This window comes from Phalacrocorax aristotelis, chromosome 2, assembly GCF_949628215.1.
Source record: "Phalacrocorax aristotelis chromosome 2, bGulAri2.1, whole genome shotgun sequence".
NCBI classification, from domain to species: domain Eukaryota; kingdom Metazoa; phylum Chordata; class Aves; order Suliformes; family Phalacrocoracidae; genus Phalacrocorax; species Phalacrocorax aristotelis.
In genome coordinates this window covers 165,520,496-165,543,949 of record NC_134277.1, presented here as the reverse complement: position 1 = coordinate 165,543,949, position 23,454 = coordinate 165,520,496, and the positions used below count along the sequence as shown (strand labels likewise).

The 23,454-nt window shown below is 45.2% G+C and overlaps 1 protein-coding gene across 7 annotated transcripts in view; it reads left to right on the top strand.

The window, feature by feature from the left end:
- The window catches only part of TSNARE1 (t-SNARE domain containing 1), a 510,738-nt gene that overhangs the window by 47,356 nt on the left and 439,928 nt on the right, over positions 1-23,454 (top strand). The window contains exon 1 of one of the 7 annotated variants that reach the window (XM_075085933.1): positions 8,499-8,570. The exons of the other annotated variants lie outside the window; for them this stretch is intronic. The gene's annotated coding sequence lies outside the window, so the exon portion shown is untranslated. Of the gene's footprint in view, positions 1-8,498; positions 8,571-23,454 lie in introns of those variants that run through there. 7 annotated transcript variants of the gene reach the window in all.

Below are 23,454 nucleotides of genomic sequence, written 5' to 3'. Positions count from 1 at the left end.
GGGTGCATTCATTCTGGGTTTTAGAAAAAGATGTCTCCTTCCCAGTTCCAAGCAGATGATGAAGTGCATCCCCTGGAAGCCCTGGATGGATTCTGGATGGATTGCCACGATGTTGTCATCATAGTGTGTATCAGCACATGTGTTTCCCTCTGTCGTCTCCCATACCAGGTTTCCTGCTCCTTGGCCACCATCGTGAATGGTTGGCATTGCCCTCGGGCATGCTCATCCTGGCTGAACGACCGAATGCTTTTCATAACGTTTGCTCTCCAGATGGATCTTCCCTCTCCGAGTCTGCTGTTTTGCTCTGCTGCGGAAAACACGGCTGCCCTGGGGTTTGTTTTGCACGCGCAAGTGTAGGTGGAGCAGATTGGAGAAAACTCAGAGCACCTGGGTGACTGGTGAACTGGGTGTTCGAGGTGGTTTTCCCCCTGTAAACATCTCAGGAGAAGGAGATAGCTTACCCTTTTGGGTGGCAGATGGGATCTGGACTTACTGTGCCTTTGTGGGCACTGGTAGGATGAACCAATTTTTGGATCTTGTTGCTTGGGAGAGCCTGCGTGAGGCTTCAGGCTCTGTGAAGCGCATGCTCCTGTATTTCCTTCTCCTGATGGAGAATGGCCTGGGATTTAGCTGCTCTTAGCACTGTCTTGAAGTAAACTGGAATAGTGAGCCTGTGGGGGTTGAAATTCAGATCTAAGTGCATCTCTTGCTGATGTTAAGATTCAGAAACCCAGGGGTCTCTTACATGCTCTTTGTTATACTCTCCCTAAAGTTCTGTTCCTCAAATGGAAGAGGCTGGCAGTTCTGAATTCGCAGTCATGAATTCTCAGCTCTCGGCCCCTACTCCTTGTTGTCCTTCCTAAAGAACGGAGGTGAGGTAAAGGTGCTTTGGCACGCCCAGCAGGCCTTATAAGCACCTCGTTATTAGCATCCTTATAACAAGAGCAGCGATAGTGTTGCTCAACAAGAAGCTGGACCTAGGATGTCCTAGGCAATACAAGGTAAACCGGCAGGCTGCACATCGCCTTGTCCTGCCCATTAATCTCTAAGAAGCTGATAACATTTCTTCTGTCAGCTGCTAGCTATGGTTGGAGGCTTTTTAAAAATGTCTTTTTCCCCCGTGGGTTAGTTTCACCTTGCCAAGAGGACATGAGAGTGCTGCTGGCGATGTCCCAGGTGTAGGATGCCGAAGGATGAGGTGGATTACGACTCATTTGCTAATGAAGACTATGGTAAATAAGAGGGGATGGAGGGGGAGGATTGAGATGAGATTCCTGATGGTGATTTTCATAGGTTAAATGGGCAGGTGGTTGGGAATTACATCCTCTAGCTGTAACAACTCAATAAGATCAATGTTTACAAAACACCTTGCACAACTTGATCCAAATCTTGATTAAACCTCTAGGCTGGTTGTCCCTAGCCTGAAGCGCTCGGTAATGTGTATATTTGTTGCGCTACCTTTTGATGTTTCTCGCAGCCAGCAACAAGAAGCTGCTGATGCAGGAGGGGAAAGTCTGCTGTCACAGTGTGTAATTGGCTTCGTGTGTTTGCACAGAGGTCACCGAAGGCTGCGATTGCTGCTCTGGGCAGATACAAATCATTGCTGCAGTTTTATGTCTGAATTCTCTTGACTGGGGAAATTGCCTTTTTTTTTTTTTTTTTTGAGCTTTGAATATAGAGCAAGCATATAAGAAGTATACAGCATTTATATAGGAAGTGTTTATTAATATCTTAAAAATACCATTGTATTCCATGTATAGTGACCAAAGCAGTACAGGAGCTAAACCCAGGGAGTGAAGAAGGGCTTCTTTGTTGGTGTTAGTTGAACAAAGCAAGTAGGTGCATTAATTAAAAGGCCTTTTTTGATAACAGACTGATGAATTGACGCTGCCTTTTCTTCATAATGGAGTAACTTAGGAAATACTGCATACGTAACAGCTGTTGCAGGGTAGATGGATATGTTAAGGAATCTACAGTTTATCTGGCTAATGCTCGGCTTGCATCATCCGAGTGTCTGTGGATAAAACCACATAGCTTGCGGGTGCAGCTCTGGGTTGCATCTCCAAAGCTGCTTGGTGGATGCAGGACCTGCCGTTCGGGGTTGCACCAGCATTTTTTCCCTCCCAGGGGAATTAGGTGCTTTTACAGCCAGGAGAGTTTGCGTTTCTAGAAGGGTAGTCCTCAGAATAAAAGCTAAAAATGGACAGTCTTGCAAGGTAGGGGTATGTGTGCACAAGTGCGAAAGATGAACAACCTGCTGGTGAGAAATGTGAAGATCTTGACTGAGTGGGGCTCTCCACGTTCTCTCAAATTTGACATAAACTGAAACGCTTAACTGGATTGCGTCCAGAGTGTTCCTCCCACAGCAGGTTCAGGATCCTATAGCATGCAGGACAGTTAAATAGGCGATTCCCCTTTCCCATCGGAGGTTTTAATTTGTTAGTTTTCACAGGTATTTTGCAACCAATTATAACCCTCATTTGCTAATCCGGAAGCCTTAAAACCCTTTGGCAGCTTTAAAGCTTCATGTCCCTTGTCTTTTAAAAAGGACATGCTGTTCCCATACTCGGCGGTGATGTTTTGAGGGATCAACACTCGCTTTTGTACCTGTTCATACAGCCCAGCTCAGAGGCTGCAGGTTGTTGCTGGACACCAGAGCTCATAGTGCTGAAGGTGTCCATGTCCTTAGGCACGATAGTGAAATAGTTTTCTTCCCAGTACTAATCAGTTGTCTTGCTTTTTCTTCCAGATTAGAAGAAAGTCTTGTGTGACCAGGGGAACAGGACTTAGAAAGTGGTTGGTGAGAGCATCTCTGCAGGAGAGGTCACCTGCACGCGGAAGCATGGGGCTCGGGCAGATGCAAATAAAGTTTTGCCCTTGAGAAATGGTTTGTTTTTTTGTTTGGTTTTTTTTTTTTTTCCTGGCTTTAATTTCTAGAAGTTTCACCCTCTTGGACTGAGTTGCGAAAAGGGAGAACTGCCTTTTGAAAGTTCTGAGCTCCTTCTCCAAAACAAAGCCTCCTTGAACAGGCCTTTTATTCCTTCAAAGCTATCCTCAAGCTACAGCCCTGCCAATAGTGTTGTTTTAAGTGCCTGTGCTAACGTGATTAGAAATACCACTTATCTAACTCAATTTAAAAGCCACCTGTTTACCTACTCAGGCGTAGATGGTGGTCTGGCTAGTTGTCTTTTTTTACTCCTACGTCCTTGATTTTTGTGCCAAACTAGCCTGTACACAACCATCCTACAGAGAGCTAGTGAGCAGGATTTGGTGATACATTGCTTTTCTGTGTGCTGATATGATGGTGAGGCTGGGGAGGGAGTCCCTGTGCGTCATGCCTTAGCTTCACTCATGTGGCGAGAAACCTTATCCAAGAGCTGTCTCAGAGCTGTGTCCGTATTTTCATGTTTTCCCGAGTTGTCACTGTGTCGGTCTTTTGATGGTTTCGTGCCTTTGATTTCTAGAGGTAGCCATGTACAGAAAGAAATTAAATACGGAGAATGGAAGCGTTCTGAAACATGGTTGCTTAAAGATGCCATGTAGAATTAGAATCATAGAAGGGTTTGGGTTGGAAGGGACTTTTAGAGGTCATCTAGTCCAACCCTCCTGCAGTGAGCAGGGACATTTTCCACTATATCAGGTTGCTCAGAGCCCGTCCAACCTGACCTGGAATGTGTCCAGGGATGGGACATCTCCCACCTCTCTGGGCAACCTGAGCCAGGGATTCACCACCTTCATCATAAAAAATTTCTTCCTTATATCTAATCTGAATCTACCCTCTTTTAGTTAAAACCATTACTCCATGTCTTGTCGCAACAGGCCCTACTAAAAAGTCTGTCCCCAAGTTCCCTGAGATCACTGAGGACCACATTGTTCCGTAGGTCTTTGGGTTTAACTTCATGTTTCTCCTTGGAAACTCTTGCCAGGGCAAGTAAAGCCTTGCTGGCCTCCTGTGAGGTGTGAAAGGCAAGCTGGTCCCATGCCACGCTGGTGGGATGTCCATTCATTCCCTGGATGCTGAGTGGTCTGGTCCACTCTCAGGGGACTTGCCATCTGCTCCAGCAGCAGATTCACAAGCAGCAGCTCTGTTCTTGACCAAGACAGCTGAAGCTAAGCTCCATTGGCTTTTCCCGGGACTGTTCTTTCATTTTCCTTCCCATCTGATTTACCTCCACTTGGAGGTGTAGGGAGCAGCCATGGATTTACATGACTCTTCCATGGTGTCCGTTGAGCCAGCAGCTCTTGATTCATCACCTGCAAGGCTCGTGTATGGGGAGAGAGCTGAGCTTTGTGTAATTTTCATGTAACCTGTGGCAGCACTGGTGCTGAATCAGTGAGATGAATGCCCCTTTTGATATGGGTGGTTTTTCCCCTAAACATCAGTGCTCATTGCCTCTGGATCTCCTTGCAGCAGTACTGAGTAAAGAGCATTAGTGGTGTTACTGCTGTCCTGAATAGCTCCCCAGCACCACGGTTTACTGGAGAGAGATAACATAAATTATCCTCCTACAAGAATCTGGGCTGAAAACTAGAGGAGTTGACTTTCAGTATGAGCTAGTTGTGCCTTAAAACAAATTTTGCTAAAGGCATCTTTTGTCGGCTTTATAGCTTTCCCTTTCTATCTCTTGCTTTGATATGCAGTTTCTTCTGTGTGGCAAAAACGACCTGCACTGGCAGCATGTTGGTCTCCATTGATTTGTTGACCTGTGCAGCTTTGTAACTGTTTCACAGAATGCCAGAGTGGCAGGGGTTGGAAGGACCCTCTGGAGCTCACCCCGTCCCACCCCCTGCTGGAGCAGGCACACCCAGAGCAGGGGCACAGGGCCGCGTCCAGGCGGGGTGTGAATGTCTCCAGGGAAGGGACCCCACAGCCTCTCTGGGCAGCCTGTGCCCCTGCTCTGGCACCCACACAGCAAAGGGGTTTGTCCTCATGTTCAGGTGGAACTTCCCGTGTTCCAGCTTGTGCCCGTTGCCCTTTGGCCTGGCGTTGGGCAACACTGCAAAGAGCCCGGCCCCATCCTCTTGACACCCACCCTTTAGATACTTGTAAGCATTGATGAGATCCCCCCTCAGTCTTCTCCAGGATGAACAAACGCAGGTCTTTCATCCTTTCCTCATAAGGGAGATGCTCCAGCCCCCTGATAATCTTGGTTTCTGTGGTGTCTTTGTGCTCTTGGACACTTGCTGAGTGCCCTCTACTCGCTCTGTGTGTACCGTGGGTCTGGTTCTCTGCCCAGGTATGTGCTGCGTGATGAGGATGAGGAAAGGGGGTGCGAACTGTTTGGTGAGGGTCACCCCAGCTGCAGGTTGGGTATGGGATGCTCTTGAAAGCCTTACTGTTTGGTAGCCACATGCTGGTCCTTTGGGAGGAAAGCTACCGAAGGACACCTCTTGCAGCAGAGAAGCCATATCTATTCCTGTTCAGATTTGCTGTTTTTCACCTCCTGATACCCTTAAAGTCGAGGCAGCAGAGTTGTTTTTAGCTCCTTGATTCTCCCCGCTGGGCTTTGTGCGGAGCGAGTGCTGGTGAAGGTACTTTTGCTGGAAGGGTTATACAAGGTGCAAGCTCAGCGTGCTCCCTGGCTCCAGCCTGCTTCATCCACATCCACACGGCCAAGTGTTCGCCAGAGGCTGCTGAGGTCCGGAGAGGCCACTCCATGCTAAGTACACAAGCAGGTCTTCCCTGGGGACGTTGTTCAACTGGCCTGACCCGTGCTTCAGCCATTCAGGTGATGCAAGTAAGAGGTTGACTGGGGCTAAACCTGTGCCTGGATTCGTGTCCGGGTGGGAGCAGTGATCATCAGCTTCAGTGCTCAAACTTTTTTTGAGTGTGATCAAGTGGTTTTCTTGTCTCTGACTGGTCATTTGTGCTTTCTGGTAGAGGCACGGTGATTGGAAAAGTTGTGTTTATATCAGTGCATGAAAATACATATGCGTGCACACAACTGTAAGTAAAAGACAACCTTTGTTTGCTAAAGCAAATTGAGATGTAACATCCATGTGTTAATGCCCTTACTGTGTCCAGGTCCTTGCTAGATCTTGCTGCATTTTCTCCTTATCCCTCTCTTGATCTTTGCAAGTGTTGCTGTTGAACCTCACAAATGCTGTTTTCCATGTGGATACTGATTTTATCTTTAGGTTTGCTAAGGAATTGGGGATGTTATTTGTCCAAGGGCACATACAAGGGCTCAAAGCTAGTGAGGTGGACTTGCTGGTGGATTTGGGTTGCTGTTGCTCCTCTCCCAGCATGCTGCTCCATATCCTCATCCCACATGTGGTTCCCAGCTGTGGCATCGCTCTGTGGGATGCTGTCAAGTGTGTATGGAAGGGAAAACGAGCCATTATACAACATCCTTGCGTGGCTGTCCCAGCTGTCAGAAAGTGATGCGAACGGTGTGGTGACCCAAAACAGCTTCTCCCTGGGTGGTGGATTAATCTGGTACCTACTCACGCCTGCCTTTGCCTGTATGTCCTCATGTTTAGCATTCAGTACACCACCCAGCTTAGAGCAATGGGCAGTGTCACCCGGCTGTTAGCATATTTTGTGTTTTCTCAAACCAGTTTCTTGGCCAGCGTTTCAGCACTGGGGTGGTTTCTGGCCAGATTTGACCCATGTGGTGGTCCCTGCTCAGTGAACAGGGCTGGCTTCGCCTCCGCAAAGCCTGCTGCTCCTGTCTTGCTGCTTTTCCCCTGCATCTTAATGCTTGCGTTCCTGCAAGCAAACAAGACAACTGCCGCGTCGTTTTTGTAGCAAAATCTCCTCAAAGTGACAGCCGTGGGCAAACGCGTGTTGATGTGGTGCGCTGGGATTGCTGATTTGCTGGGCCGTTGCCCTAATCTCCTTAACGTTGAAAGAGTTGCTGCTCCAAGCTTCCTCAGTTGGCTTTTTTGAGAAACACCATCTCTGAGTAACCCAGGATCTGCACAAGTTCCTTGGTCTTCCCCAGAGAAGTAGGAAGGGGTTCTCCCACTTTGCTGAAGTGGGTTTGGCAGAGCAGAGCATGCAACTAGAGGGAAAGCTTTTCATGCTTGGACACGAGCTCTGCTGTCTGGCCGCAGGAGGTATCTGCCATGCAGTGCATGGGAAGAGGGTTTCTTCTGTTTTGGGAGCGTCCTCGGATGGGGAAAACCTGAATGTTAAGGAAGGATTTATCTTTTTTTATTGAGATCTTTTTTTTTTTGACAACTCATGGATGTTTGTCAACTTCAAAAACGAGCTTAATCTACATTATATATTAAGGGCTTGATGAGAGCTTTCCTATTCTGTGCAGGTGTTTGGACCAAGCACCGGCACCTAAAAATGAGCTATGGAAATCCAATGTTGTTCCCACTTCTCACCATCCTGAAGGATCATGACTCCGCTGGTGGCTGTCATCACCTATTTTCCATCAATGTCCTCTCTTGCAGCTTGGGTGAGATGGGGGAAAGATAAGGCTGTCCTTGCCCTCCCTCTATCAAATAGCTGCCAACTTGAGGTTGGGGTGCTGTGACAGGGTTGATGATTTCGCTTTATTTATTTATGTATTTTTTAAAGAAGCTGAAGGAATAATTTTTTCTCTTTTGACCTGAAATTTCCAGAAACTCCTGCTCCACAATCAAGAGCGGGTACCTTCTTGTCTTGAGAGCAAAGACATCTCTGCAACCATGTTAGTTTCTGCAGGGAGCTGTCAATGAATTTGTCCTGTGTCAGGCCAGACTTTCTGGCCGCAGCCTCCATTTTTGAGGACACATCAGTGGATTTTGAATTATCTGCCTCCCTGGGCCTTACAACTTTTCTCTCCCCGCTGCCAGCTTTGGATTTTTTTTGTGTGTTTTAAAAACACCTCCTCCACACACGGGCAGGTTTCTGTGCGGGTCTGGGACGGCAGCCAGCGTTTCTACAGCTGGCGTGTCGAGTGTCATGCAAGGTTTCTGCAGAAAAGGCAAATCCAGATGTCCCCTTTTTTTAGGCAGCAAGGAGGGAGCTGGTGTGAGTTACTTCTGCATTTAGAGACCCAAAAGGCTGAGTGTATTTATCTTTTAGCTGAATGGGGTGGCAGCTCTCCAGCCTGCTTGCTGCAAATTCAAGGTTATTTTATAGAGTCGTGGTGGGGTTCTTTCCTTTTTTTTTTCTCTCCTCTCTCAGGATGGATATACTGTGTGCGGGGTGGTGTTAGGACAGGTGCTCTGAGGGATATGGATCCCAAGGATGAAGAACTGAGTGTAGGTTTGGAAGAGGATTTTGTTGGCAGCTACAGAGCAGAGGGAAGGGAGTCTGGCAGGGATTGCATAGGAACAGTCTCCAGAACCCCCAAAATACTGATCCAGCATCAAATAGTAAGACAAGGAAACTCTGTCACATGATCCAAATCTGTTATTATCCTAATTCCAGGGAAATGGACATCACCTTTTTCTAGAATGAAAATTTTTCTATGAAATTTGAAATGCTAGTGAAACTTTGAAATTCTTGGTGACTTCCTAACTCCACTCCTCTCCCCTTCATCTTCCAGCCATTTATAACCTATAGCGAGGAAGGAGCATTCATAAAATCAAGCAGCACGAAAGTAATGAAGAGGAAAGACAATAAAAAGGTGCTTGTCATTGAGGGAGAGTATTTCTGCATTTGAAGATGGTTTGAATCAGTGTTTGCTGTTTTAAGGTAGTGCTGCAGCTTGGTTCATGTCATCAGTCCTTGTCTCCTCGACAATATAATCGCCTGAGATGATGTGTATGGCTCAAGCTGGCCAACTGGGAAGGATCTTGTCTTGGAAACTTTTGAGTTAGAAGTATAATTTGAGTTAGAAAGAAATTCAGTCTATCAGTTTTGAGAGAGCAGCTGGGAAGCAGAATAAAGAAATCCTCCAATTTTATTGGGAAAGGAACAAAAAAAGAATAAACAACTACAGAAAGAAATAAAGAAAACCTGCAATCAGAGTTGAAAAGGCTCAATTTCAGTACTGGTGTGTGTGAGTATTATTCTGAAGCCCTCGCTAGGATCAAAGCATCTTTGCCAAATGCAAAATACTGTGTATGCCTGCCGGCGTTGCTGCTTCTCAAGAAGGTGCAGTTGTTCAGTAAGTAGTTACAATTTTGGGGGAAAATATCTATAAGTGATTAAAAAGTAATTTAAAATATCTGTGCTTTCCCATGAAGTTTTTGCCAGTGGCATTAAGCAGTCTGTTTCTTCCCCTGCACTTATAACAAGCCTATTGTCACGCTGTAGGCATTATTATGATAAAAAAAAAATAACATTGTGTATCGACCAGAGCTCAGTTAACTAAATCATGTGGAAGACCTCCCTTGGCAAACAACAGCCTGCGGCTAGGGATGTTGATTTCTCTAGGGATTAGTAAATTTGGCATATCAGTGTATTTTTAAATAACTCCCTACCCTCATAGTGCCAGTTAGGGAAAGGGTGTTATTTCCATTCTTTCCGTGCCCCATAAATTGGACCAGAAAAAAACGTGTTTTTTTTTTTTATCCTTCCAATTGCAATTGAGCAACTACAATAAAAAAAATAAACGGCAGTAAGCGGTTGGGGCAGCCTGTGGAGTTGGGGGGGATACAGATGTGTTAATGCTTTCCTGGGTCTGAAAAATGCCTACTTTGCCCATGACGGGAAAAACAAGGTTGCAGCTCCGAAAGCATTTGCCATGTGTTGCACCCATGTAATAGTATAAGCGGTATAAGTTATGTTATGAGAGCTTACATGAATATCTTAAAAATGCTCAAAATCCCTCTGGATGGGGTCTGGAGGTGCTGCTCTCGTTGGGTATTTGAGGCAACTTTTGGGTTATGTTTTCTCACAGCCCTCTTGGCCTTTGTTTGGTGTTGTGTTTTTCCAAATCACGCGGTAACTCAATGGAGTCTCAGTGGAGTGAATGGTTTCTTAGAGTCATCTAGATCTTGTTGGTGGAGTTGGACTTTGTTAGACATGAATAAAGCAGTCTGCAGGACTGGGCTCAGGGGGATTGTCCCCAGTGACCCCTGTCTTCAATCTGGAGAGGGCTCTGGACTTCATCTCCATGAGAGTCCTTGGACTGGCCTTCCTTGAACCTCTTCTGTTGAGAAAAGTTGTCTGAAGGCAACAGGTGATTCATTATAAGCATTGAAATCCCTACTGGCTGTTACAGTAAATGGGTATTTCCCATGTGCCAATGGCCTGATGTCTTGTTTTCAGCTGTCATTCCAAAGCCTTTTTTTTTTTTTGTCTTCTGTCTTTGCTTCCCTAAATAATACCTGAAGGAAGAAATAAACTTGGAGGGTGCTGTCATAGCTGGTGGTCAAGGTGCTATATAAAATAAGGCTGTCTTGGAAAGCATTGCTTGCCCTGTCGGTGCAGCTGTTGGTTGGTTTGTTGGCACCCAACCTGCAAACCCTCTCTGGCAATTTGGTCCTTTGGCCAGAGCCGCTCTTCCAGTTAATGAAATCTGAGGACTATTATGCTGAAATGCTGTCCTTCTCCACCAGTGCTCCCCTCTCTTGCCCTTGTTTCTTCTTTGGATGTGTGCTTTCTTCTTAGGACAGGGAAACTTCCCAGTGTCTGCAGTGAGAAGTGAAAGCAGGTTGAACAAAGAAACTCTCAATGTTGGAAAGCCCTACAAGATATGGAAACTTGTTCTTGCACAATGATGGTTCCCAAATGCTTCTGCTGAACCCCCAGCACACACTGTTGAGCCACGCTTCCATGATGGATACCCGTTGGGCTCTGCTGGAAGTGGGACTCAACGCAGTGGGGGATTTTTAGAAGACAACGGTTGAAATGCTGTCCCTTGGCAGATCTGCAGTTTGCCCAGACAGGCCCTGTAGAGGCTGGTGGCCTTGACTGAGCTAAGTGGTTTAGTTAAGCATAGTTTCTCCTTTTTCTCACAACCACACTCATGCATGACATCTCTGATAAAGAGCTCAAATTGTCTTCTAAGGACTGTATTTACAATAAGCTCTGTAATCTCTGCTACAGCTAGAGGGTAGCCATAATTAAAAGCAAACCACGGGACTTTACGGTCTAAATTAGCTGGTAATTACATATGGTGGAAGAGGAATGGGAGTGGGAGGAGGAGAATCCATAGGCTGATGGGTTATTTGCAATATACTCCAATAATTTTATTTTGTAGTTTAATTATAAGAGAACAAGGGGAGAAAAAAAGTTGGGTAGTAATCAGAGGAGCTGACTCATGTTATTGAAAAGATAAACAATTTTCTCCCTCAAAAAAAGAGTGTGTTTTGAAATTGCTTTTGAAATTTAATATTTACAGGACTGAAAACTGATAGAGTTTCTGTTATGTCATAACTAATCTTGATGGCAAAGAGCTTTCTGACTCTGTCACACCCAGTTAAATCAGATTTGGCAATGCTGTGAAAGGGTTTCTAAGTATCTGAAGTTAGCCAAGGAGAAGTGCGCTGGCAGAGACCTGTGCTATGAACCTACCTATAATTTTCCCATGTTTTCTGCAATAGCGTCTCCCCCTGATGAGCATAAACCAGACAAAATCCCAACTTTTAAAAAGTTGCGACCCGGATAAAACTAACCTCAACTTCTCTGTCTTTTGTGATTAAGTTGTTCTGTGGCTTTTTGTCCTGTTTCTTGCTGGAGATGTTCTGAGGGAACAGTGAGCTTAGGTATAAAATACAACCCTGTGTTTGTCTAAAAACTCTAGATCTGTTGACTTAAAGTAATTACACCTTTATTTTAATATATTAAATATATATGTCCAGCAGACCTTCAGATAATGTAATAGCTTTATTGTGGGACTTAATCTCACTCCTGAGCAGAGGTGTAAAATACAGGGCTGCTTTGCATCCAAGTGCATGTAGTTTTTCAATCCCACTGCTCGTATGGAAAACTAGGAGGGTTTGTCCCCATGGAAAGACATGAGTGAGCACATGAGCGAGTTAGGAAAGGAGTCTCAGCAGGTTTAGAAGAGAGTATCCACTCTCTTAGTTTTCAGTTGGCAAGAGTTTGGCACTATAGTGGATCTTCTTGCTGTTAATGAATTTTTAAACTTGTTGGTAAAGTCTCATTTTCCTGCATGTCCTCAGCCAGCATCTTGGATAGCTTTTAATTGGGGTATGATCAAGGCAGAGCTATTTCAGGTTATGTCTTTGTGGTTGCATCTACAGGTCCAGATCTTTGTGCTCTTCTTGTTGGATTAGCCCAGCCCATGGGAGATAACAGGGCTGTTAATAGTGTGTTAATTCACCAGGTGCATGTTCATCCACTGGTGCTTAAATGTCTCTTCACTACTGCCAAGCTGAAAGCATCACTGTTGCAGCACTGAAAAAAATCTCTTGTTGAAAAGATGTCTTGGTCTGCTTGATCTCTTTCATGTTTGTGATGGGCATGGGTCCATGGCTTGTTGGCTGGTTCTCAGCCTGCAAAGAAGCTCCTTTCCTGACCTAGAAATATAGCCTTTACATTAGCCATTTACCGTGTGTACTCTGATGAGGCCCATTAAAAATTACACAGAACTTTAATCAGTTTTTAAATACTGTAGCTCCCTGCCAGCCCTGCGCTCAGTGTGAGGGAAGCAGCTCGTGGCAGTGGTGGATGAGGGCAGCTGTTCTGCCTGGATATCTGTGGCAAAGTGCTATTTTTTCAACTCCTTTGCTTTTGGCTGGCAGCAGCGTGTGCTCCATGAGTTTGGAGGTATTTAAAAGAAGGGTAGGCGTGGTGCCTGAGGATATGGTTTAGTGGTGGACTTGGCAGTAATAGGTTAGCCATTGGACTCGATGATCTTGAGGGTCTTTTCCAACCTTAACAATTCTATGATTCCATAAGTTTAATTTTGCTCAGCCTCAACGATGTGTTGAACCTGGTGTCGCTTGACTTTGTGTCGGAGGTATTTATCTTCTCCACCTAAGGAAGAACGGGCTGAGTGAGGTGGTTAGAGGTGCTGAGGTAGATGCTCTGAGCTGGAGGTGCAGCTGGAGCCACGACCCGCAGTTGGACACCCAGGCTTCTGCTCACTGCCTGCCAGCAAGGACTGTCTGCTCCTTATGCTTCCCTTCAGACACTGGTTGTCTCTAACTTTCCGCCTGCATAACACAACTTGGCCGCTGCTGTCTTGGAGTTGGACACAGCATAAATTCTATAGAGGAGAAAAGAACCCAACTCCTGTGGGAGGTCTAAAGCTGTGGATTTTTCTCTTTCTGAACAAATTTCTGGTTTGCTGGCCATTGTCCGGTCTCCCCTGTGCACTCAGAGGCGTCTGGGCAATAGCCTTGTTTTTCTTGGCTCTCTGCCCAAATTAATTCATGGGTCTCGAGGGTGTCTGGGAAAGAGAAGCTGGAAAAATGCGATCCAAAGTTGCAGTGCCCAAAAGCTGGAGAAATGCTGTTGTTTTGGGACTGGTGTGATTATGTGCAAGCATGCTTTTTTGCATCTATATTACTGCTGTGGCTGCTGCCTGTGTGATCCAATCTCATCACCTGGATGTGCTCATGGGGGTCCCAGTCCATGATGTCCATCATCTCACATTGGTTTAATCTGCATTTTGCACTTCCTGTTGAATCGGGGTGTGGTATTTTGCTGACTCGTTACGTGTGGGAGCACCCATAGCAGGACTGTTTTGCGACATCGGATGACTGTTCATGGTTGGGCATTGCTCTGGGTATTAGTAGGATGTGCTGCAGAGAGTTGTGAGAAACAGCCCACAGCTTTGGTGTTTTCTCCTGCTGGAACCCTATTTGAGACCTTTCTGAAGGACTTTGGGTCTTTGGGCAAGCTAAGGGCTTGCTGCTATAGCTGTGCCACGGTGCCATGCAGCTGTACTCTTAGCTGTAGGGAACAGCTGTTGACAGGGAAGTTTTTGAAATATTCACATTTAGTAGCAATTCAAGGCATGGCTGAGCTCTGAAATGCTGTGGAGAACCTAAATGGTGGAAATGGAGTGACAATATAGCTAAAACTTTTTGTCTTTTGTTCTTATTGAGCTATCTGGTTTTTGTAAGTTGACTGGTCTGCTTGCTTGGACTTCTGACATTCATCTTCTCTCTTGACTGTCAAATTCAATGTAGTGGAAATGTTAATCTTGACTACAGTCACAATGCAAGGAATGATTTTCTGGTAGAAAGCATATAGAAGCCATCTTCTGAATCTGTTTAGGTCTGAAGAACAAATCTGTACATGATGCTGTTCTTGTTTGCTCATGTTATGCTATGAAGTACCATCCCAGCAGGCTGTGGAAGCTGGTTCTTGTTTCTTCCATCTGCAGAACCTGCACAAGACAACTTCAGAGGATCCTCCTCTTTCTTAGGTTGTGGAACAGGGCTTCCATTGGGATTGAGGGGTTTTTAGTGGTCATATGTGGTGTGGGGGAAGAACTGCTTGATTTCCTACCACATCTCCAATCTGGCTAATCAACATACCCTTGTTTGGACTTGCCAAAGGCCATAGACCTCTCTGAGATATCCCTCAACAGTTTGGAACATGGAGATGTCCTTTACTGTCCTTTGTTTCCAGGCTATAACTGTGCAGGATCTCAGCCATAATCACATAATTCCTTGAAGTTTTAAGCAGCTAGCTCATTCTGCCTGATCTCCTGTATGTGCTGTCACATCTGCCTGTCAGGGTGTTCCCTGCTGAATTGCTACATGCATCAAAATTTTCTGGTCCCATTTCAAAATACTTTCTCCTCTCCTTCTCTCTTACCTTCCAATTGCATGACCTTAAAGCTGTTTCTTTTTTTGGTGGCTTTTCTGAGAGCTTCGTCTCTCCTTTGTTCTTCTTTCAAGTCCAACTCATTCTGGGTAAGGCAGAGCTGGAGGCAAAGTTGCTGTCACTCTCTGAAGTTTGTCCTTTGTGTCCAGGACATATTTGTAAATGGCGACATTTCGCTGGCTCCATGCTATGTGGTGAGCAGCAGAGCTGTCCTGCCTGCAGGATTGTCCATGGAAACTTAGCAGCGTCTTGCTAGACTTGTGCTGGCATCAGTTACCTGTTAGAAGCAGTCTCAGAATCACTGGGTGGTCTGTAGGGCAGTACTTTGCCGGAGGAGGAAAGTCTCAGTGCAGACACAGATGGCAGAGATTCCTGAGGCAGTGGTGAATGTGGAGCGTCAAGGAGGGACAAAACCCCAACCAGTGTCTTGCAGTTCTCTAGGGTGGTTTTTCTATTAGTTTATCTGGTGGGGCTGAAGTTTTGGTTATTTAAGCGATGGTCTATTTTGGTGAGATCTGCCATAGGAAGGGGAACAGGGGCCTGGCTTGAAATACCTTCTGTGAGGTCTAACATCTGGAGTGGACATTATTCTGTCCCACACTTCTTTTTTTTACGGCTTTTTGGAGGGATGGGCTGAAGGACAAAGGTGTTGATGGATGCTGTGCGCTCCCAAGTCAGCAGCAAACTTGGAATAGTACACCAAGTTTAGGTATTTAATTCCGGAAATAAATTCTTCCAATCCCAGAACCCACACGTGTCCCTCCAGTTGGGTGATGCTCTGACTCGTGGATGATGCTTTTGTGGTTCGTCTATCACAGAGAAGGAGACAGCTTATAAAACTGTCCCAGTTGCTCTAGATGGGGCGTGAGCATGTCTGAATAGTGCTCTCCCACCCGGGGAAAGTGTGTCAGGTTCATGGTGGCACATTTGATGTGTACATGCACCGTTGAGCATCTGACCTCCACTGCTTTACTGCAGAAATACTTTGTCGGGTTTTTTTTTCCCTCCCCTGTATTTGATGAACAATGTGCGAACTTCAGAACCATTTCATTGAAAGGTAAGATTTACCTCTGAAATGGAGCTTTTGTGTATGAACAAACATGTGTTGGGATAGTTGGAAGGAAAGCTCATAATACCATGCAAGTCCTTAAAACTGTGAACCTGTTATCCTCCCTTCACCCCAATTTCTCAGGTATGACAAGCCTGAAAGCTAGAAACCTCTCTCTGACTGCACAGTAGGTGTGACACGGTGAATATATTTTTTGAAAATGAAGAACAATTGGTGTGTTACTGAAGGGAAAATACTACTGATGCTACATTACTGAAGGAAATCCCATTGCTGCTTTTTTTTTACCCAGAAGCTACAGAATTTACTACACTGTTAATGTACTGAAAGAAAATGGTAATAAATTAGTCCCTGTAGCCAATCATGCTTGTACTACGGAATGCTCATATTTATGAGAGTGGTCAAACATGCAATAGTGTCCAGAGATGTATAGCAGTGTTTACAATAGACCATAGCACTGTATGATTTATCCCGGTGCACTGCATAGCAGGCTATAATGTGCATTGTAATTAGTGTAATGTACCTTGTAATAGCTGTGAAATAAATTCTGCACTGAAGCTTTAAGCCCCAAAACACAGGAACTAATGCAAATTCCATGAAGATGGAGGGGGGGAAAAATTCATCTAACATCATAAAGGCCTACGGGTGAACTCTGAAGTACATGCATACATAATCCATAGTTTTCAAGTTTGTGGGCAAAATGTCTGTAATCTTTGTGTTGGGCACCTCTTCTCCTTCCATGATACAGAGCTTTTCACTTTCCCATAGGCTCACTCTTCTTGTGCCAACCCAGGCAGGACTGGGAAGTGCATATTGATTAATTAGCCAACCCCAGTCTTTGCTTGCTTCTTGGTGTGGCTCTTTTTAGTACTTGGTAGGTTGGAGGGAGGATGACTGAAGGGGATGTTTCAAAGCTCTGTGCACATCTTCTAGTAGCTTATCTCTGTTGCAGCTGGTATTTAAGAATTCTAAAAACATCATTTTCAGGTGGGAGTAGGTCTCCTCATCAACTTCTAGAATGACTTCTGGTGCATTGCTGAATAATGCAACCAAAATGACCATTTTTGGTTTTATTACTCTCAGAAGTCCTGTATGAGTGTCAGATACGAATGTTCCCAGGTCATAGACAAGGGAACGGGCTCCTGAAGGGATTTTGCTGTGAAGTGGTTGAGAAAGATTAAGCTCTGACCTTTGAGCTTTGCTTGCCAGCTGAAGTGCCCTCCGAGTACTTGGGGAAGAAGTTTCCTAGTTCGTATAGGATGGAATTTATTTCATTACGTCCTATCTGTTTATCATGCAGGACACCAGGGGAACAGGTCCAGTCAGCGTGGGTTCATGAAAGGCAGGTCCTGCTTGACCAACCTGATCTCCTTCTATGACAGGTGACCCACCTGGTGGATGAGGGAGAGGCTGTGGATGTGTCTACCTGCACTTTAGTAAAGCCTTTGAGACTGTCTCCCACAGCATCCTCCTAGAGAAGCTGGCAGCTCATGGCTTGGATGGTGTACTCTTCGCTGGGTAAAAAAGTGACTGGGTGGCCGAGCTCAAATTGTTGTGGTGAATGGAACTGAATCCAGTTGGCAGCTGGTCACAGGTGGTGTTCCCCAGGCCTCAGTGTTGGGGCCAGTCTTGTTTAATATCTTTATCAATGATCTCCATGAAGGGATTGAATAAGTTTACAGACAACACCAGTAAGTTTGCAGATGACACCAAATTGGGCGGGAGTGTTGATCTGCTTGGGGGTAGGAAGGCTCTGCAGAGGGATGTGGGCAGGCTGGATTGATGGGCTGAGGTCAGTTGTATGAGGTTTAGCAAGGCCAAGTGCCGGGTCCTGCCCTTGGGTCACACCAACCCCAGGCAACGCTCCAGGGCTGGGGCAGAGGGGCTGGGAAGTGCCCGGCGGAGAAGGCCCTGGGGGTGCTGGCTGACAGCCGGCTGGGCATGAGCCAGCAGTGCCCGGGTGGCCAAGGAGGCCACCAGCCTCCGGGCTTGTGTCAGCACTGGTGTGGCCAGCAGGAGCCGGGCAGGGCTGGGGCCCCTGTGCTCGGCCCTGGAGAGGCCCCATCTCAAATGCTGGGCTCAGGTTTGGGCCCCTCGGGACAAGAAGGCCCTTGAGGGGCTGGAGCGAGTCCAGAGAAGGGCAGCGGGGCTGGGGCAGGGTCTGGAGCACAAGTGTGCTGGGGTCGGCTGGGGGAGCTGGGGGGGTTTAGCCTGGAGAAGAGGGGGCTGAGGGGAGCCCTTCTCGCTCTCTACAACTACCTGAGAGGGGCTGGAGTGGGGGGGGGGGGTTGGTCTCTTCTCCCCAGGTCACTAGTGATAGAATGAGAGGAAATGGCCTCAAGCTGCATCAGGGGAGGTTTAGATTGGCTGTTAGGAAAAATGTCTTCACTGCCAGAGTGGTCAGGCATTGGAACAGGCTGCCCAGAGAGGTGGGGGAGTCACCATCCCTGGAGGTGTTCAAAAAACGTGTTGTGTCACTTCGGGACACAGTTCAGGAGGCCTGGGGGTATTGGATTGACAGTTGGACTTGATGATCCTAGAGGTCTTTTCCAGCTGTTATGATTCCATGATTCTATTATAAAGACATGTTTCACCTTTTATTTTTACAAGGAACCTTTATTATTCATATCCTTATGGGACAGAATTTCATTCTGGGCGTAGTGCTGTGTTTTTGGTGTTTGGGTTTTTTTTGTTCTTTTTTTCTTCTCTCACTATCTGGCTTTCACTCCATAGATCATGAGTATTTGATTGGGGGTGGAAGAGTCTAACCAAAGTGAATTTATTTTGTCTGTCAAACTTCCTCTTTGTAATATTCTTCTCCATGTAAAGGATGACACAAAATCAATCTCCCGGTTAGCTTTGCCGTGCTGCTTGCGGCAGCCCTTGCTCAATGATCGTTTCTTTTTGTTTGGTTGCATTTTATTCCTTAATGTGTTTTCAAATACCTCATCAAATAACAATACTTGCAAAGGAGGGAGGTCCTCCTATTTGAAGGTCTGAGTGCAGACATGAATTCATACAGCCTTTTTCTAACCTTTTGTGATCATGTTGTAATGCATTTTTTTAGACAGGGATACCAGGAAAAAGAGTTGAGTGACAGTCAAGAATGAAAACAAGGATATTATAATGCAGAATGGGAGGTGGTTTCTATGTTCTTTTTCAAGCAATAAATTTGTGAAAGCTTCTTCTAAATATCCTTTAGTTTGTGCTCCAATTCTCTTAACTTTTCTTTCCCATCCTACAGCTTTTGTTTTGCCTTTTCAGATCTTCTGTAGTCTTTGTGATGGACTGTAAAAGCAGGTGTATGGTTGTAAGTGAAGTGAACTGAAACATGAATTCTTAGAATTACTGTTCCACTGATGTAATTAATTTTTTCCTGCATGCTTTAATACAAGTTCTTCTATATTGTAATTTTTAGTATTAATAGACTTTGGGAGCTTTAATATTTCTAGTTTCTGATTCTAGGAAAATAAAAGAAAAAAAAAAAAGGTAAAAAAGTGTGGATATCACTGAGGTTCTAACCTGAACTGAATGATCTAGTCATTTTTAATATACTTCACAGTCAAGACTTTGCAGGACCTTCTTATTTCCCCCCACATGATAAGCACTAAATGTTAACTCCATGGTTGGAGGTATTGATCTATAAACAATGGGGCAAGTGATTTTTGTTGTTTGTTGGGAGAGTATTGGAGAACTGACTGATGGCAAAGTGTGATGAACAGGAGGACTCAGAACCAAAGGGATCCCCACTAGCAAGAAGACACAGAGATGGGTGATTTAACCCCTGCTTGGTTTACTGGAAGGTCATTCCTCTCTTAAGTGTCTGAACTGGTGAATTTTAGCCCCAAACTCATTAAAGTACCTAGTATGAATATGAATGTGAGTCAGTAGACTATCATTGTGCCAGAGAGGGTCAACCACATCCTGTGTTAATAAAAGCCTAGACAGCAGGTCCGAGGAAATGATCCTTCCACATTGTTGACATTTGTGAGACTCTTTTTGGACATATTGTCCAGTTTTGGGCTTCGCAGTAAACTAAAGACACTGGTATGCTGAAGCACCTCCAGAGGAGGCCACCAAGGTGTCTGAGAGTTGGAGCCCAGGACATATGGGAAGGGGTGGGGAGAACGGGTTTTTTTCAGCCTGAAGAGTTGGCAGAGAGGAGACCTTATTTTTGCCTGCAGCTCAGCCATGGCCATTTTTGAAGACTGGAGGTGTGAAATATCCATCCTTGGAGATATTAAATGCTTAACTGGACGAGGCCTGAGCAACTCTAGCTGGAACTGCTTTGAGGAGGAGGATAGACACACGGACTTCCAGAGGTTGCTTCCAACCTATATTATTCTGTGATTCTAAGTTTGTCTTATTTCAGGCAGAGATTTACCCAATGTTTGGTAGGAAATTGCTGGTCTCTAGAGCACCTCTGATGGTAACTATGAAATTATCCTTCTTTCCATTCTTCCCTTAAGCTACTGAAGAGATTTATTTCTTGGACACCTATTCCCAGACCGGGAGTTTCAGTCCTCTAAGTGGGATTGGAAGCTGGGTGAAAATGTGTCTGTTGAGGTGATGAGACAGCAGTCAGAAAATGGGTTATCAACACAAAAGAGACGTCTTCTGTAGAGTGATCCGGAAACTGATGATGTGCGGTAGCGTTCATCATCTTCCTCCAAGACTTGGCAATCAAATTGTTTTTAGCACCGTTTTCAGATGTGTCCCATTGATCTTTTTGCTGAGTGCTGGTTGCATTTGAATTTGTAGCTCTAAAAAGCTTCTTGGGGCCCTTTTTTTTTTTTTTCTTAGCATGAAGGGTGATACCTGTTTCTGTAAAATAACAAGCTAAAAAGTTACCAGCTTTTCAAGACATCTCAGCTCTTGTGGAGATGAATCGCTCTCCTAAAGGTGTTACAACTCAGCTCTGAAATTGGAAACCACAAGATTTTCTTAAGATTTCTCCCTTATCCAGTAATGATTAATTACTGCTGCTTGTGATTGAATGGCCTGATGTAAATCCAAACACGTGGAGACCTTTGCTCATCTTTAATCATCTGCTGTCCGGTGTCGTGGTGGAATAAATTATTATTGTTATTATAAAAGCCACAATTCATCTTTCATGTGACCAAGACTCATAGCCAGATTTTTATTTTTATTTTGTTTTCCTTGAGACATAGTAGTCTTTTTTTAATGTCTACCAATACAAACGGAATTAAGAATATTTGTAGTGGTCCTGTAGCCATACAGTTACTGCTCATCACAATCCGATTGCAGTGGTTTCTATTCAAAATGACCCATGATAGCTCTGTATATGCTTCCTTTTGCTCTTGAATATTTGATTTTTAAGCAGGCAGTCCTCCTTTTCCATCTTCACATTGCTTCACTTCATGCATTGGCAAAAGCTGGTATGAACACACAGGTATTTTGTCCTGATGAGATATTTGGCAGGTCTTTATTAGCCTTTTCAGTGTCATTCTCCTGATGAGAGCCGAAGATCAGAAGCTGGGTTATTTTAGGGGACTTATAAGACAAAATATAAGCTGCTTCAGTTCCTTTTCTTCCTCTGTGTATGCACAGGCTACATTGTGGAAGCTGCTGGAATTATATCTCTTAACAATACAGCCTTTCAACTTTTTGAAGCTATAATATATATATAATCCGACTGGTTGGTTTATTACATTTTTGTAGCTGTCAAATTTTCCCGAAGATTAGACTGGGAGGAGAAGTGCCTTCAGAGTGAGATGTATGAAGGTGTGAAACAGTCTCTGAGGAGAGGCACTGGAAACACCGCAGCTTGAGTTATTGCAAAGCGAACAGTCAGAGGATGGCAAAATACCCCCTGGGGCTACTGATGTCTGGGCAATCTGGCTGGGATGGATTAGCTCATGCTGGGGGTCATCTTCTGCAGATAGAGGTGCTCACAGGATGGATGGGTCCTGCTGGGAGGAGAATTGGGTATTGCCAGCAAGACTGTTGCGTTCACAACATCTTTGAGATGTATTTCCTATAAAACAGCTTAAGCCTCTATGTGCTAGTAGACTGCAGGGTGCATTCCCATTTATTGATGGCTTCTAAACGGTTAATTACTGATATTCCCTTCCTCATTTAAAGCATTTAATTGCCCTCTTTCTGGGGAGACATTGCAGCCTTTCAATACTTAAAGGGGGCTTATAAGAAAAAAGTTGGGACAGGCTTTTTGGCAGGGCCTGTTGCGATAAGACAAGGAATAATGGTTTTAAACTAAAAGAGGGTAGATTCAGATTAGATATAAGGAAGATATTTTTTCCAGTGAGGGTGGTGAAACCCTGGTCCAGGTTGCCCAGGGAGGTGGTCGATGCCCCATCCCTGGAAACATTCCAGGTCAGGTTGGACGGGGCTCTGAGCAACCTGGTCTAGTTGACAATGCCCCTGCTCACTGCAGGGGGACTAGACTAGATGGCCTCTAAAGGTCCCTTCTAACACAAGCTATTCCGTGTTTCTGTGATTTTACCATATTATTCACTAGTGCTTCTGTGCGGTCTTTACCTGTTTCTCAGGTAGGCAGCTGAGACAGTTTGCTTAAAGCTCAGTGTTTTGTAGCAGAACTGGCACAGGTACACGCCCTCACCCCTGCCAGGCAAACGAGTTGGTGTGCAAATGAGCTGGTGTCATGGTTTAGCCCCAGTCAGCAACTAAGGCCCACACAGCCACTCACTCCTTCTTCTCTCTGCTGGCAGAGAGAATCAGACGAGTATACGTGAGAAAATTTATGGGTTGAGATAAAGACAGTTTAATAGGTAAAGCAAAAGCCACGCACACAAGCAAAGCAAAACAAGGAATTAATTCTCTCCTTCCCATGGGCAGGCAGGTGCTCAGCCATCTCCAGGAAAGCAGGGCTCTGTCACATGTAACGGTGACTGGGGAAGGCAAATGCCATCACTCTGAACATCCCCCTGTTCCTCCTCCTTCCCCCAGCTTTACATGCTGAGCGTGATGTCATATGGTGTGGGACATCCCTTCGGTCAGTTGGGGTCATCTGTCCTGGCCTTGTCCCCTCCCAACCCCTTGTGCACCCCCAGTCCACTCACTGGTGGGGTGGGGTGAGAAGCAGAAAGGCCTTGACTGTGTAAGCCCTGCTCAGCAATAGTAAAAACATCCCTGTGTTATCAGCACTGTTTTCAGCACAAATCCAAAAGACAGCCCTGCACTAGCTACTGTGAAAAAATTAACTCTATCCCTGCCAAAACCAGCACAGCTGGGCAATATTTATTCTCTTTCCTAATAGCACAGCCTGGATGAGTATCAATAGGTGCTCTGATTGCCTGTTGCTAAAGGTTTCCTGATCACTCAACTATTTTTAAATGTTATTTTCTTTATGCTGAGAGACAGTCCACTTTGGGGTAAGTTGTGCTCCTCAGGGTATTTCTGGGTACCTATTTTTGTGTCTGAGTAGGACTTCTGTAGGGATTTAAGGGGTTGTGAAAGTGGTGGTCTTACGGCCAAAGTGGAAGGACCAAATGCTGATGGGTACAATATAGCTCTTGGAAGCAAGAGCTGATGGTTATTTTTCGCATCTTCAAGGCTTTCCTGATGGACATGCTACCTTTAGTTCCGTTTTTGTGCAATCTGTGAGGGCACGCTCAAGTTCTGCTTATCAAAGCCCCCTTCCTGCAAAAATTGACTTTCTTCTCCCATTTTGAGGAAAGAACGTCTTTTCATAGATGATGGAAATGTAGGGAAGAAATGCTGCAGCAGAAGATTTGAAAGCTTGTCTCTA